A 16,786-nucleotide genomic window follows, 5' to 3' on the forward strand; every position below is an offset into this window, starting at 1 on the left:
GTTGATCACAGAATTTCTCACAACAGAGCGAGAGAAATTTGTGATCAGCGTGAGAATTTGGTGAAATGTGTGATTCTCACGCTCAATGCATGGGAGTTGGCAGCCCTGCCTCTCTATCCCCCTCTTCTTCTCCCCCCTCTCTCTCTCCCCCTCTCTCTCCACCTTTTCTCTCCCCTCTCTCTCTCTCCCTCCCACCTCACTCTCATCCCTGTCTCTCTCCCCCTCTTCCGCTCTCTCTCCTCTCAAGCCCCCTCTCTCTCCCCTCCCTCTCTCTCTCTCTCCCCTCCCCCTCTCTCCCCCCTCCCCCTCTCTCCTCTCTCCCCTGTCTCACCCCTCTCACTCTCTCCACTTCCCTCTCTCTTCTCTCTCCCCCTCTCTCTCTCTCCCCCCTCTCTCTCTCCTCTCTTCCCCTCTCTCTCCCCCTCTCTCCCTCTCTCTCTCTTCCCCCTCTCTCCCTCCCACCTCACTCTCCCCCTCTCTCGTCCCCTCTCTCCCCTCTCTCCTCTCTCTCCCCTCTCTTTCCCCTAACTCTCTCTCCCCTCTCTTTCCCCTAACTCTCTCCCCCCCTCTCTCTCTCTCTCTCTCCCCCCCTCTCTCTCTCCCCTCTCTCTCTCCTCTCTTCCCCTCTCTCTCCCCTCTCTCTCTTCCCCCTCTCTCCCTACCACCTCTCACCCTCTCTCTCGTCCCCTCTCTCCTCTCTCTCCCCCTCTCCCTTCTCTTTCCCCTAACTCTCTCCCCTCTCTTTCCCCGAACTCTCTCTCCCCTCTCTTTCCCCTAACTCTCCCCCCCCCTCTCTCTCTCTCCCCCTCTCTTTCTTCTCTCTCTCCCCCTCTTCTCTCTCTCTCTCCCTCTCTTCCCCCTCTCTCTTTCTCCCTCCCTCTCTATCTCTCCCTCTCTACATACTCTCCCCTCTCTCTCTGTCTCACCTCTCTCTTCCCCCCCCCTCTCTCTCATCTCTCTCTCTCCCTCTTTCCCCCATTTCTCCCTCCCACCTCACTCTCCCCCTGGCTCTCTCTCTCCTCTCTCTTTGTCTCTATCTTCTCTTTCTCTTTGCCCCCCCATCTCTCTCTCTTTCCCCCTCTCTCCCTCTCTCTTTTACCACCCCCCTCTTCCCCCTCTCTCTCCCATTCTCTCCTCCCTCTCCACCCCCTCTCTTCCCTCTCACCCCTCTCTCTCTTCCCCCCCTCTCCCACCTCACTCTCCCCCTCTCTCTCCTCTACCTCTCTCTCCCCCCCCTCTCCCTCTTCTCTCTCTCCATTCACGCCCCCTCTGTCTCTCCCCTCTGTCTCCTCTCACCCCCCTCTCTCTCCCCCCACTGTCTCCCTGTCTCCTTCCCCTCTCTCCACCTCCCTTTGAGAGTGTCCCTTCGGCACAGAGACTCTCGCGGCAGCGGCACAACGGCTCCGCGGCCCGGCACACTTGCACTGTCCAGAGTGCTCCATGACCAGAGCAGCAGCGAGCGACTCGCAGCGCCGCAAACACTCAACAGCGCCGCAAACACTCGCAAGTCCCGGCTCCCTGCATCTGTTCCCGCCGCTGGTTCTGCTCCCATCCCTCCTGCAGCCCCTGCTCTCCAACACCCGCGGACCATGCAGTTTATCCGAGTTTTGACATTTTCGTTGATCACAAAATTTCTCACCACTGAGCGTGAGAAATTTCTAATGAGCGTGAGGGCGTGAGAGTTTGCTTGAGGGCGTGAGTCTCATGCTCAAAGGGTGAGAGTTGGCAGCCCAGCTATAGTATAATCCTATTGGAGTGATTGCACCTTTCTTATTGACTCAGTGGATAAACACTCCGCTATGTCCTCTCTGTCTGAGGGCTGCAATGACTTTCTCGCTGATTAGTAGAGAAACTCCTCTGTCTCTACATCTTCCCTCTCCATCACACTTGCAACATCAAAATCTTGAAACATTGAGCTGTCCCTCTCGCAATCAGGTCTCCGTGATGGCCACAATCTCATAGTTCCATGCACTGATCCAGGCTCTAAGTCCATCCACTTTATTTATAATACACCTTACATTGAAATATATACACTTCAGCCTTGTATGGTGTCATATTCTGCATTCCCCTTCTATCCATCCCCCACTTACACATCTTGACATTCTTTAGAAACCTGTGCCACGGTTTATATTATGGCTATCCATTATTCTTCAGCTCATCAGATAATGAATTAATGTCTTCTGCTTGACAGGGCTAGTGTCTGCTGAATTCCCCCCCTTCAGCTCCTCATAAATTCACTCTATCCAGCTTCTAAATAGTAATTTACTTCTTGCATCTATGCTGTCTTCTGGGATGTGACTGCATCCTGGATAAAATTGCTGTGAAATTCCTCCTCCCTCCCATCTGTCGAATGGAAAGGTCTTCCTTTGGATGTGTTTGCTGGGGGCAGTTTTGTCATTCACCAGCTCCCAATATGTTGTGGAGCAGATGTGTAAGCAGCTCTGTGGTAATTAGCCCGGTATATTTATCTGATCTCTTTAATCAGCTATTATTTCTAATATTTTATGTAATTGATAGTTTTATAATGTGGCAATCTTTAAATCTACAGTAGGTACAGAGCACCTTCAGTAAGTTTAGATTTTTTAGGATTGATGCCCGATAGGAAAGAGGCATAGCTTTTATAACAATGCATTATTCACACATTCAAATATTCATTGTGATGAAAAAAATGTGCAATTCAAGCCATGAATTAAAGGAGTTGGTTAACAATGGATGTGTGTATTTTATATTTAATATTACTAATATTAAATACCAGGCCGCATACCGTAGGTATGTTGCAAAGCCTACCTGAAGCGTCGCTAAAAATCTGTCGCTGAGGGTGTGCGCGATTTTGGCGCCGTTTAGAGGGGGCGGGTTTAAAACGCGATTTTCTCTAGGCTGTTCAAATCGAGGATGTTCAGCCTAGTTAATTATTAACGAAAAATCGCTGAAAGACCCCGTCGCAAAAGCTATTATTAGTTTTAAAGGCCTCGTAAAATAGTTATAGTAGTTTAAAAATCAACCTCTAAACCCGCGAACACCAGCAACCGCAGGGTCTCATAAAGCAAACAACTGAAGGTATGCTGTATATTTTTACATTAAAAAGGGCTTCTAAAGATCCCTTTATACAAAGTTTAATATTGCGAGTAGCTCATTTTGGGCCCATTATATCCCGCAGTATTTTTCTCGGCATTTGGGGGCACAAATCTACCGCAATGTGAACGTTCTAAACCAGCGCGTTCCACAGGATCCCACTAGAAAGCTGATTTAAATGGGCATTTATTTACAGCAATTAAACACTAAATTCCTTCCATTTGGTCTATAAATTAATGTAAATGAGATTTAAAAATCATGTTTTATTGTGAATTATTTGTGAATATTATTTGGACATTTAGGCTATTTAAAAATGTTAATCATTTATTAAGAAATGGATAGATGTTTAGATCTAGTAATTGAAGTCTGAAATTAGCTACAATTGGGTAACTAACTAATTATATGCTTTAATTTCAGGTCATCCAAGTAAGATTATTTTATATTTGTTTCAGAATGCTTCAATCTATGATAACTGAAAATTTCATTCAGTTCTCTTAATTTTTAAGAAAGTTATGGGCTTTTGACTGTTCACGATCACAGCTTTTTTGTTATGTCCATAGAAAATCAATAGGGAACAAGATGCTCATTTCCCAGTATGAAAATGGCCATAACGTTTTAAATACTTGAGATATGAAAGTGAATTAGGTGTCAAATTAAACTTATGTTTATGCTTTATCTGATGGGATAAATTGCAGACTTGATTTTTAAAATCTCAAAATTTTGTAACATTGCTACATACCGGGGACATTATCGCCATGTCTAATTTTTTGCCATGTCAGACAATCGCAGATGAAGCAACCACTTTGTTGACCACCTGTGCTCTGTTCCTCGTGGCCATCTGTAATCTGCTCTCTCTGACTTTCTCTATCCTTCTAACAAAGGTTAGAACTTCAAAAAGGAAGCCAATGATCAGTCTCCAATGCAGATTTTGCACCATGAATTCTTCTTCACAATTCCAATATCCTAAGTGCAGGTTAATAACCCTGAATTGTATGGAGCAATGTCGTAATAGTCATACAGCACAGAATCAGATCCTTCAGCCCAACTTGCCCAGGCTGACCAAGATGCCCCATCTATATTAGTCCCATCTGCTCAAGTTTGGCCCATACTCTAACTTTCCTATCCATGCACCTGTCAAAATGTATTTTAAATGTAGTTGTAGTACTTGCCTCAACTACCTCCTGAGGCAGCTTGTTCCACATTATACCCACCACCTTCTGTGTGAAGAATTTGCCCCTCAGGTTCCGATTAGATTTTTCTCCCTCACGTTAGACTTATGTCCCCTGGTTCTTGAATCCCCTACTCTGGGTAAACGACCCTGTGCATTTACTCTATCTATTCCCGTCATGATCGTACACACCTCCATAAGATCATACACACTAGATCTTTACTTGAAAACCATTCATTGGACACAATTGGATAGAGAGCCACTGTCAAAGTTTGCAAAGTTGCATCCAGATCCATTGTGTGTATGATGGACCAACATATTAAGGAACCTGGATACCCTTAGTTCAAAGGTTCAAAGGTTATTTATTGGTCACATACACCTAGGTGTAGTGAAATGCTTCTTGCCAATGCAGCACATAAAGAAAGAATACAGACATAACATTAATAAGAGATTTAAACATAAAGAACATCCCCCCACAATGGCTCCCACCATGAGGGAAAGCACAAAGTCCAGTCCCCAACCCCAGTTCACCCATAGTCGAGCCAATTGAGGCCTCCACAGTTGCCTCTACGGAGGCCCGATGTTCCTGGCCGTTCTCGCCAGGTGATGGTGCTCCGGCGTCGGGAGAATCCTCACAGCGGCTTGGGACACCTGGAACGGCCGCTTCCGTACCGGAGGCCGCGGCTTCCAAAGCCAACAAGGCCGCGCCGGTTGGAGCTCCACAACTGGCGATCTCGTCGCGAGATCCCAGGCTCCCGATGTACAGTTCGGCGCCGCTGCCCGCAGCTGGCCACTCCTCAGACCCGCAGCTCCGCGTTGAATGGTGTGCAACTCATGGTTGAACAAGACTTAAAGGAGTTTTCTTTAAGTTTGGAGGTCCTAAAGAAAGTGCAGGTTAGTCATGTCATATGTGAGGCTTTCTTTGTGGGATGGCAGCTTCACTAATAACTAATGAGACCCACATGAATAAATCATACATCATTGAACTAGTTGTATGTAAAAGTGTAGGAAGGTGTAGGAAGGAACTGCAGATGCTGGTTTACATCCAAGATAGACACAGAATGCTAGAGTAACTCAGCGGATCAGGCAACATCTCTGGAGAAAAGGTATAGGTGATGGTTTGGGTTGAGACCCATCTTCAGACTGAGATTCAGGGGAGAGGGAAACTAATAGTATGAAAAAGTACAGGACAAATCAGAGCCCACAACGATGACCAAGGTAAGGTGGAGCCCATAATGGTCCATTATTGACTGTGGAAGAAGTGATAACTAAGGGATATGTGCAATGAAACATAGAAACATAGAAAATAGGTGCAGGAGTAGGCCATTCGGCCCTTCGAGCCTGCACCGCCATTCAATATGATCATGGCTGATCATCCAACTCAGTATCCCGTACCTGCCTTCTCTCCATACCCCCTGATCCCTTTAGCCACAAGGGCCACATCTAACTCCCTCTTAAATATAGCCAATGAACTGGCCTCAACTACCTTCTGTGGCAAATAATTCCAGAGATTCACCACTCTCTGTGTGAAAAATGTTTTCCTCATCTCGGTCCTAAAAGATTTCCCCCTTATCCTTAAACTGTGACCCCTTGTCCTGGACTTCCCCAACATCGGGAACAATCTTCCTGCATCTAGCCTGTCCAACCCCTTAAGAATTTTGTAAGTTTCTATAAGATCCCCCCTCAATCTTCTAAATTCTAGCGAGTACAAGCCGAGTCTATCCAGTCTTTCTTCATATGAAAGTCCTGACATCCCAGGAATCAGTCTGGTGAACCTTCTCTGTACTCCCTCTATGGCACGAATGTCTTCCCTCAGATTAGGAGACCAAAACTGTTCGCAATACTCCAGGTGTGGTCTCACCAAGACCCTGTACAACTGCAGTAGAACCTCCCTGCTCCTATACTCAAATCCTCAAATCCTTTTGCTATGAAGGATTATCAGGACAATCAAACAACTATCAAACAAGCAGGATGACTAATGTGTGGGAGGGATGGAGGGAGAGGGGATGCAAGGGTCATTTGAAATTAGAGAAATCAATATTCATATTGCTGGGTTGTAAGCTGCCCAAGCAAAATATGCTTTCCGTATGCAAAATATGGAAATAACCATGAAGGGCCTTTTCTGTAGTGTCCAAACCCATCCAATGTTCATGAGATAATTTTTCAGTAGCAAACTTATGCTGTGCACCATCTACAGAATTTACTGTGCTTTTTCTGGCACTAAGCCAATGTTTTTTTATTCATGAATCATTGAGCATATTGGGTTCATTTTACACTTTGAACAAGCAGAAGATCAATAGGATCACTCACTATGTCCGATTCCTCAAAGAGACTTGAGTCAATCTTGTGGCCAAGATTTATTTGCACTTCATTATTGAATTACAATTGCTGACCACACATAGGCGAGCAGAGGACAAGAAATTTGCCTGATGCTCCATGGTGCTGAGTTGGGCACTGGTTGGTAAATGGATAGGGAGGGGGTGCAGGGGAAGGTGACGATAAATCACCTGCAGAACAAGAAGCTCGGAGAGAATTATGACAAACTGGTGCCCCAAACAGTACCCATGGTGCCAGGCTGTTTTAAGTGATGTTGATGTGCTTACTCTGCATCAGTGCCAATTAGACGAGGATGTACTGTATCTCCAAACATTTTTAGGCCCCCCTCGGTCATGTCGCCAGGGTTGGAGGACGCCTGTGCGTGACTTTATTTAACATGGAAAGACTGGTGCACAGGCAGCCACCACGCGGTCCGTGACAGATCTGGGTCGGGATCCAGTGGCATAGAGTCCAAGACGACCGGAGACCCTTTATCTGCTGCAGCCTTCATCCGCTTTCCCAGCCGTTGTCACGCTCCACTAAGGTCAGCCATCATCCCCCGCCTGTTCCACCATTGAGGTCTTGGTTGGATTGCTCTTTGTCAGAGTCCTCCCCGTCGACCTTACCGCCATGGGTGGCCCTATCAGGAGCATAGCTCTAGTTTAACCATGTCCTTTATGGAGTGCGAAATTTTTTTCCACCCAGAGAAAGCTGTGAAAATTTATAACAGGTGGTGAAAAGACAGAGGAAATTCAACATTTTGTTTTGTGTTCGTGTCAACATGGCTCATCTTTACAAAATTTGAATATAATAATTAGGCTTTGGAATCTTCATTTCCATTTGTTCTTGGTAAGGCACGGTTTAGAAGATACAAAACTTGAAACCCTTACACCATTTTCATACCTCATTGAGCTGTGATTTACAGTGCGGCCATTCACAGTAAAAAAAAACTGGAAGGAACAAGCTCTAAAGCAGCTTTCAATCCAACTTGACTCAAATTTGTTCCGAGTATAGATCAATGGAAATGCTGAATGCCTCTTCTGCATTTTTGTAACCAGATTAGGTGTTGTGTCGGCTTATAGCTGAAGGTCCTTGCTTGGAAAATTGTTTTTTTTACTGCTGGAGAATGCAAATCTGAAATCTGATCTGTAATTCTGTAAACGAGTTCTGCCATCAAAGCTCAAATTACATGATGAGACATTTGACTCCATAGGAATTCCATCAGCAAAACAGATCCTCAGATATTGACCTTGGAACCAAGAAGTGGGAACTTAAGATTCCCAGAGCTATAGATGGCTCAAATAGTGTAGAAGCATGAGTTGATAAAATTGCCAGTGCCTAGAATTTCCCTTCTTCTGTCATCTACATATACATTGGGGTGTCTGGTATTCAATGAGTGTTAACAGTGGAGCCTGCAGAAGGTTGGAAATGATGTGTGCCATCAGAAAACTATTATGAACATTGGGAAGGCGTTCTACAGCAAAACATAAAATGCCGGAGTAACTGAAGAGGTCAGGGAGCATCTGTGGAGGGCAGATGACGTTTTTGGTCTGGACCCTTTATCAAACCCTGAAGAAGTCCGGGTTTGCTGATGCTGAGTCCAGATGCTGCCTGACCTGTTGAATTACTCCAGCACTTTGTATTTTTCCAATATTTTAGCATCTGCAGTTCTTTCTGCTTCAGGAAGATGTTGCAGTCTGGCATTCCCTGGTTGACCATACCACTGCATTGGTCAAAAAGTACCTTCTTAGCCTCTTTTGTGTACGGTAACCTTTCACCTACAAAACAACAGTGTTTTAGGCATAACCTGCTTGGCAAAGGCAAAAATGTTTGTTGCCATGGAAACCAGTTTTGAGGCAGAAACCTACTTAGCTCATTTATTAGATGCATGTATTTGTATTTTCCTGGTGTTGTGCGTTTTTGAACATAATTAATAATAATTTTTCAGAGCATCATTAACATTTTCAAAAAATCACCAAATAACATTTGCTCTTAGGGAAACTGGCCAGTTGTAGATCAGATCTTAAACCTTACCTCTGTTTCTCTTTCCATAGATGCTGCCTGATCTGCTAAGTGATTCCAGTATTTTCTGCTTTTATTACAGAACAATTTTCGTAACCTTGGTTGAATACAATAAATGACATACATATCTCATGGACAAAAAAATAGGTTACCAACATTTAAAAAAGCACAAAGTACTGGAATACTCTGAGATGCTGCTTAGCCTACTGAGTTACTCTTGTGCTTTTTATTCTTCTTTGTAAACCAACATCTACAAATCGTTGTGCCCGGCATAAAAGTTAGAGGTGCCATAGTGAAATAAAATTGAATGTACAATATAATCCCCAATGTGCATCAATAAGCTCATGTGTAGGTTCAAACATCATTGTGGAATGTAGGTGTCATATGAAGGTAAAATATGGCACTGGAGATCTTTCTATGATATAATAATAATAATAATAATAATAATAATAATAATAATAATAATAATAATAATAATAATAATAATAATAATAATAATAATAATAATAAATTTTATTTGTGGGCGCCTTTCAAAAGTCTCAAGGACACCTTACAGAATTTAACAAGAGTAAAAGACATATAATCGGAGTAAAATAAATAATAAAGACATCACCAATACACAAATTAAAGACAGAATTCGATCCAAAGACCAAAAAAATCAAAAACACAATGTGAAGAGAGAGCAGCGGCAGCTAAACCGCGCCAGCGTACACTCTCCCTTCCGACAGCCATCTTGGACACAAACTAAAATAATCACTTACACACAAAAATCATCCCCCCACAATGGTTACCACTGTGGGGGAAGGCACAATGTCCAGTCCCCATCCCCAGTTCTCCCATAGTCAGGCCTATTGAGGCCTCCGCTATTGCCTCTACGGAGGCCCGATGTTCCTGGCCGTTCTCGCCGGGTGCTGTTGCCCCGGTGTCCGGAGAGTCCTCTCAGCGGCTGGGCCACCTGGAACGGCCGCTTCCTTACCGGAGATCGCGGCTTCCGAAGCCGACAAGGCCGCGCCGGTTTGGAGCTCCCAGGCTCCCGATGTTGAAGTCGGCGCCGCCCGCTCCGCTCCGCAGACCCGCAGCCCGGAGGTGTTGAACTCGGCGGTCACAGCTCACCTGAGCTCCAGCGCGTCGATCCAGCGCGGCGACCCAGGCAAGGCATCGCCCGCTCCGCTCCGCGATAGCGCTCCAGCGCTGTGCCGCCACCGAAGCCGAGGTGCTGTGCGGTCCCCGCCAGGAAACGGCGCTCCACGCCCGCTGGTAGGCCACGAGGACGGGTCGACGGGGCAGCCCGGAGAAAAAGCTGCCTCACCGACCAGGTAGGGACCTAGAAATATAGTTACCCCCTTCCCCCCACATTAAAACGTCTATTTCTCCCACAAACAAAACACAGGACTCACTAGAACTACAAAAAAAAAGTGAATTAAACGGACGGCTGCTGGTTAGCAGCCGTTCCCCAAGATGGCTCCTCCTCCTTGATATTTATGATCCAAGCTGATAGAATCAGTTGTGGGGCAGAATGAAAAAAATAAGTTAGATAAGTCGACAAGCTGCAGAACAGTATACTCTGGCAAAAATCATGAAATGCAAGCAGGGTCGAGAGTTTTAAGAAAAAGCCAGTCAAACAGGTTTGGCATTCACAAACACGGCAGCAGTAAACTGATCGAAGTTACTTTAAAATTGAAGAAACTGAGGATGAGAGTAGAGACTTGTAGATCTTGTATAGTTGTCTATTATAGAAGCAAAGTGTTGATGTACAGGAATTTGGAATGCAAAATGGAAAGAAGATCCAGTACTCGCAGAAAATTTTGTGCTACGCATTATAGAGCTGCTATGATTAGTATTTTTGCAAAAGAGTGTGTATTTTAGTTTTGAAATCTGGAACTTTTCCACATAGATGAACCATTGAAGCCAGAAGAAGATTCAAGGTGCTGGGGTAACTCAATGGGCCTGGCAGCATCTCAGGAGAACATGGATCGGTGACGTTTTGGGTCAGGACCGTATGAGACTGATTGTAGTGGGCGTGGTAGAATAGGGGAAGAAAGCTGGAAAAGATGAGGGGCAAGACAAAGCATGGCAAGTAATAAGCCGACACAGGTGAGAAGGTTATTCCCAGCAGGGGATGATTGGACAAAGGCCAGAGATGAAAAGACAGAAGGGATGAGACAAAATGATTAAAGAGTTGCAAATTATGAAGCTAGAGGAAGAAATGAAGCGGGCGGGAAGGAGAGAAATAGGTGTGAGTCCAGGTGTGGCACATGGGTAAGAGGCGTTAGGTACATTGGGCAAGCAGGGAGAGGGGGAGGCTTATGTGGTTACCTTAAGTTGAAAAATTCAATGTTCATACCATCGGGTAGTGAGCTACCCAAGTGGAATATGAGATGTTGTTCCTCCAGTTTGTGTGTGGCCTCAATCTGGCAATGAGGCCCAGGACAGAATGGTTAGCATGTGAATGGGATGAGGAATTAAAATGGATAGCAACCAGGAGACCCTGCAAGCCTTTGTGAACTGAGCATAAAGGGCCTGTCCCACCGGCATGCGATTGCATGCGTCTAGCGCAACCAAACGTGGTCGCTTGAGGCGTACGGCCTCGCGGGGCCGGTCCCACTTCGATCGGCGGAGGCGTATGGCATGCGGGGCTGGTCGCGACATCGCGCGGGGCTCCAAAAATCTTGCACTGTCCAAAAATCCCGCGCGCCAATGGCCTGTCGGCTCGCAGGCACATTGAGGGCGTACGCAGCGTCTCGACAGGCGTACGCAGCGTCTCGACGGGCGTTCACAGTGTCTTGACATTGTACGCAGCCTCTTGACGGCGTACGCCTAGCGCGTGGCATTGCACGATGACGTCACCGCCCGGCGTGCGTTGCGTGATGACGTCACCGCCCAACGCCGTGCGACGTCCAAATTCAGTCGGCCCGCCTCTCGCCCAGCTGATTGGTGAGTATGATGTCGGGACCAACCCTGCACAACTCCATACGCCTCCGCGGTTCGAAGTGGAACCGGCCCCACGACGCCGTACGCCACGTTTGGTCGCGCTAGACGCATGCAATCGCATGCTGGTGGGACAGACCCTACGTGTTTGACAAAATAGTTGCAGAGTCTACACTCGATCTCACCTCCTGTTAATTCTTCACCTTGTCATGTAAATTGCGTGTTAATTGATTGTTAATAAATGTTATCTGAAGTGTGGATGCTGCGTTAATCTCTGGTGCACTCCTCGAGAGAGAGTGAGGATTCCATAAACCAATGCTTTGAATGGTGCATGTTTCTCCTCTTATGTGAACCTATAGTTTACACTAGTTTCTCCCCCTACGGGCCGCTGCAGCAGATGCCTCCCGGTGGGCTGCGGGAAGCCGAGGCCAGAGCCTCGCGGGTCGGAGCCCGCGGCCGGTCCCTGGGTCAATGGAGCCTGTGGCTGGGGCTGGAGCCTGGGCCAGCACCACAGAGGCATCCGGAGAGGATAGTTGAGAGGTCGGCGCAGAGGTCGATGATCGACAGACGAGGATGGACTATGTGGGAGTGAGGATGCAACTGCTGGGGGGGATGAACTAGGAGGACCGGGCGTGGGGGAAGGGGAGGGGAGGGAGAACAATGGGGACGTGGCGTGGGATACTTAGTAACTTTGTAAGCGCTCTTTATGTGGCGACTATTTGCATACTTTTGCAAGCAAAGAATCTTACTGTGACTTGTCACATATGACAATAAAGTATTCAATTCAAAATATACTGATATGACAGCAAAACTAAGCAAATAAACACTCCATTTCAAGATTATCATTTGGACGGAGACGTTTGAGAGAAAAAGAATCATGGTTATACACCAAAGCTCCTTGAAGAAATGTATCATCCCCTGCTGGGAACATCTGGCCCATGGCTGCTCAACGTGGAGTAGGAGCATTTGTGATAGTTTTAAAAACCTCAAGGCGATTAACTGGAGCACACAGAAGCAGCAAATAAGCAGATGAAGGTGTATACCATCACACAAATGATCCACCAGCTTATCCCATCAACTACCTCCTGCACCATCTCTGTAAGAGTCTACTTTTTCCACACTGACCTCATTTGCTAGCTCGTAAACGCTCAAAACAAATTGGAAGATTGTGATGCTCATTCTTGAGAAAATACCTAAGAAGAAGCAGAAAGATTTTAAAATGAAATCGGTAATGCTCTTTAATTTCAGAAAAACAAATTGGTCTTTTGTGATGCCACAGGATGTATAAATTGTCCAGTGATGACTCCTTATATTTGTACAGTATTTCTTAAAATTAAAAAAGAGGCGTGTTTGTCATTGTTCTTGTAGAATCTTTCTTTGTTGGATCTTTACCTGGAGTTTAGCCGGTTTGCAGGGAAAGCATGCAGATTGACATAGCTAACTGAGTCAGGCACGTGTCAGGCATGTGAGTAATTACTCAGGGTAGGCAGTCAGTCGGCTTTAAAAAAAAATCTTAAACCGCGCATGCGCAGATTGTTCTCTCCGTAAGCTGTCAGTCGATTTTTATAATGTCTTCAAAGCCAAATCTCTTAATAAAGTACCGTATTTCCCGGCAATGAAAACGCACCCCCATTTTGCTAAACGCTAAATTTTGAAAGAAGGCTTGTGGGACATAGAATTTCTCACCCTGAAAAAAAAAATGCAATTTGCCCAAGGCTTCCAAATCTCCTTCATTCTGAATTACTGAATGGGTGGGGGTTAGAGGGTGACGGCAGGTGGAGAGATGGTGGGGGGAAACGGGAGCACACTGAGATATGTTGAATCAGTTGTGATCTTATTGAATGACAATACTTGTTCAAGGGACCAATTGGGGGAGAGTTCCTTTCACAGTGAGTGGGGAGTCTGGTCAGGGGTAAAGTTGCGGGAAGGGCAGGAGCATTGAGAAGGAGGGGGTCGGGGACCATGCCGGTAACTCACTCACTCACTGCTGCTGCGGTGCTCCGGGTGCGGAGCCACCGCATTGTGGCCGGGGAGGGAAGTAGCTCGGGTCGCTGCGAGCGGCTGCTGGGACCGGACAGTGGACGCCATCTCAGCGCCTTCTGCCAGGCCGCTCACCTCTGGCAGTGCTCTCCGTCTGAACATCTCTCACCTGCCACTCGCCGGATTCGCTCATGCCCACAAATCCTTAAATTCCGACAGCCGAGTAACCTCAATTGATCCCATGATCACGCTGTCGGAGTTTAAGGATTTGCGGGAAGCGGTTGACATGAGTGAGGCCAGCGAACGGCAGGAGAGAGGTTTTCAGACGGAGAGTGAGCGGAGCCAGAGGTGAGCGGGGGGCCGGCAGAAGGAGCTGAGGTGGCGGCCGCTCGCAGCCACCCGAGCTGTCCGGTCCCGTCGGCCGCTCGCAACCACCCGGGCTACTTCTCCCTCCGGCCACGGCGGTGGCTCCCTGCCCGGAGCGTCCCGGCAAATGAGTTGCTGGCATGATCCCCGACCCCCTCCTTCTCCCCTCCCCAGCGGCGCTGCCCTTTTACAGCCGCTTCCTATCAGCTGCCATCAATGAGGGATAGACTTGGCTATCGTTCTTGATGTTGCTGTACTGAGGAGATAGCCAAGTCTATCTTTCTTGGCTAACAACCTTCCAACTTCAGCTTCCAGGACACATGTAAATTTTCATGCCTTATTTTTGGGTAAAAAATAGCGTCTTCATTGCCGGGAAATACAGTATTTAAAAACATATAGCACCAAGAAATCTACTTACCACATCATTTGTACATGAACTCCATTCTTCTCTCTTTGTTCCTTAAGATATTCTTAAGATAATGGCAATCCATGTCTGAAAAACCCGCCAAGAAACTTGCGCTTTGCATGCGCTGTATGCTGCTGCGCATGCGCATTACTGCAAAGGCGGAATTTCAGCTGCCTTCAGTCCCCTGGAAATTGGCGGCTTGAAGCATCGTCGATGGCATGTGGGCTGCACACATCTTCACGTGTTACATGCGCTGCGGATGAAAGGCACGGAGAAGTATGCCTACCTAAGAGATCGATCTCATACGTAGGCATTATTCTCCCATGCCTTTACTATTTATATTTAATAATTACCATTTTATAATTTCAGTCAGGGTAGGCAGTGCCTACCTTGCCTACCCTGACGGCACGTGCCTGAACTGAGTGTTCCAGCCATTGAAATTACTGTTGGAGAGCATTTAGAGATCATGTTTAATTGATGGCTTTACGTATAATTGTACCAGTGATATTCGGTGTTTGATATGGTTCCACAAAAGATAATCTCGCTGTTTGTAGAAAGCCAATTAAATATAATTGGCTAAAGATAAAAGAGCCATTAGTTGTTGGGAGATATTGTACATTTGCCAGTATGTATCATTGTTGCATATGGAACGGAACTAACTAGTCAGTGGTTGCAGCAGCATAGTTATCAAGTTATTTGAATCGTGACCAAAGTTTTGAACCATTGAATGTGATGTATAAATTGAATCCACCATGAAGCTGGACTATTACTGTTCAAGAAATTAAATAAATCTGGAATTAAGAAAAAAAACTAGCCTCGTTAATTATGAATGTGTAGGATTATTGCAACAACCTATGTGGATCATTAATATACTTAAGGAAAAGACACCAGTCATCCTCGCCATGTCAGACCTTTTTGTGATTCCAGAAAAAAAATGTGGATGACTGAATTGCCTTCTCACTTCAGGAGCAATCTGGCAAGGAAAATAAGGAGCTTGCATTGGCAGTGATGTTTATAGAAGAAGTGGAAATGAGAATGTCCATCCCTCCATCTTGCTCCACCATTCAAGTAGTTCATGGCTAATCCCTTACCCATTCACAAATATCCTGCCCTATCTTCCAATCTCTTCCGTTAGTAAGCAGAATTCTATCAATCTCTACAATTCATTCATCATCGTTGAAGACATTAGCGACACAGTGGTGCTGGTTTTCAACGGGAATGGTGATGGACGCACCACACATCTCTGTCCTCCAGTTCCTGCGGACTTCCGCCGCTGGAAGTATAGGGTTTTGGTGTGTGTGTTTTATCATCATTCCTCATAATGCTACGTACGACAGTGATCGCAACTTCTACTGAAGTGTGGATGGCCGTTGTCTCGCTGGAAGCTCATCCGCCCTTTGAGAGGTCTTGTTTTTAGTCCTGCTGGGGGTCCACATCCCCCTCCTCACTTGGCAAAGCAGGTGGGGGAGACGGTTTAGTCGCCGACCATGGAGCAGGTAGCACGGGATTACATGGTACCCACGGCGGGGGGAATTCCCCCGAACCTGACCTGATAAAATGACTGAACTCAATGATTGGGCCTCCAGAACCCTCTGGGGTAGAGAATTCCAAAGGTTCACCACAGTCAAAACTGAAGACATCTCTTTTTCTTTCAGTTCTTAATAGTTGATGGAAGTTAATACAGAGAAATATGAGGTGTTGCATTTAGGGAAGACTAACATGGGCAGGACAAACAAAGTGAATGGTAAGGCTCTGAGGTGCATTGTAGAGCCGAGGGATCTAGGAGTGCAATAGTTTGTTGAAAGTAGCACTACAGGGTGATCAAAAAGGCTTATCGCACATTAGCCTTTATCAGTCAGAGTATTGAGTAAAGAAGTGGCAAGTTCATGTTGCAGTTATACCTGTGAAAGGCATTGGTGAGTCTGCGTTAAGAGTATTGTGTTCAGTTCTGGGCACCATGTTATAGGAAAGGGGTTGTCGAGCTGAAAAGGGTGTAGAGAAGATTCTACGGCCTGAGGTATAGGTAGAAGTTGAGCAGGCCAGGGCTCTATTCCTTGGAGTGTATGAGGATGAGGGGTGATTTTATGGAGGCGTACAAAATCATGAGAGGAATCATCATCATCGGCGGTTACTCAAAACGAGTATGACTGTCCTCTCATGGAGGATGCCTGTGCGTGACTTTGTATAACGTGGGGAGACTGGTGCACAGATAGCCACCACAAGGTCCTTGACAGATCTGGGTCAGAATCCAGTGGCATGGAATCCAAGACGACCAGGGATCCTTTTCTGCTGAAGCCTTCATCCGCCTTCCCAGCCGTTGTGACGCTCCACTAATGTCAGTCAACATCCTCCGCCTGTTCTACCGTTGAGGTCTTGGTTGGATTACTCTTTGTCAGAGACCTCCCCCTCGACCTTACCGCCATCGGTGACCCTACCAGGAGCATAGCTCCAGATAGCATCGCTCTGAGGATCTCAGGACCAAACAAGCTTCTCCACCACGACAAGGTGACAATCCATGGAGAAGTGAG

The 16,786-nt window shown here is 46.3% G+C and overlaps 1 protein-coding gene and 1 long non-coding RNA gene across 3 annotated transcripts in view; both read left to right on the plus strand.

The window, feature by feature from the left end:
* The window catches only part of jph1 (junctophilin 1), a 181,180-nt gene that overhangs the window by 88,925 nt on the left and 75,469 nt on the right, over positions 1-16,786 (plus strand). The gene's annotated exons all lie outside the window — the stretch shown is intronic.
* Positions 7,123-16,764, plus strand: LOC116972026. Its single transcript, XR_004411700.1, has 3 exons — positions 7,123-7,216; positions 9,848-9,852; positions 16,715-16,764. It is a non-coding gene; the product is annotated as an uncharacterized LOC116972026 (long non-coding RNA).

Source organism: Amblyraja radiata, chromosome 4 (assembly GCF_010909765.2).
Source record: "Amblyraja radiata isolate CabotCenter1 chromosome 4, sAmbRad1.1.pri, whole genome shotgun sequence".
Lineage (NCBI taxonomy): Eukaryota > Metazoa > Chordata > Chondrichthyes > Rajiformes > Rajidae > Amblyraja > Amblyraja radiata.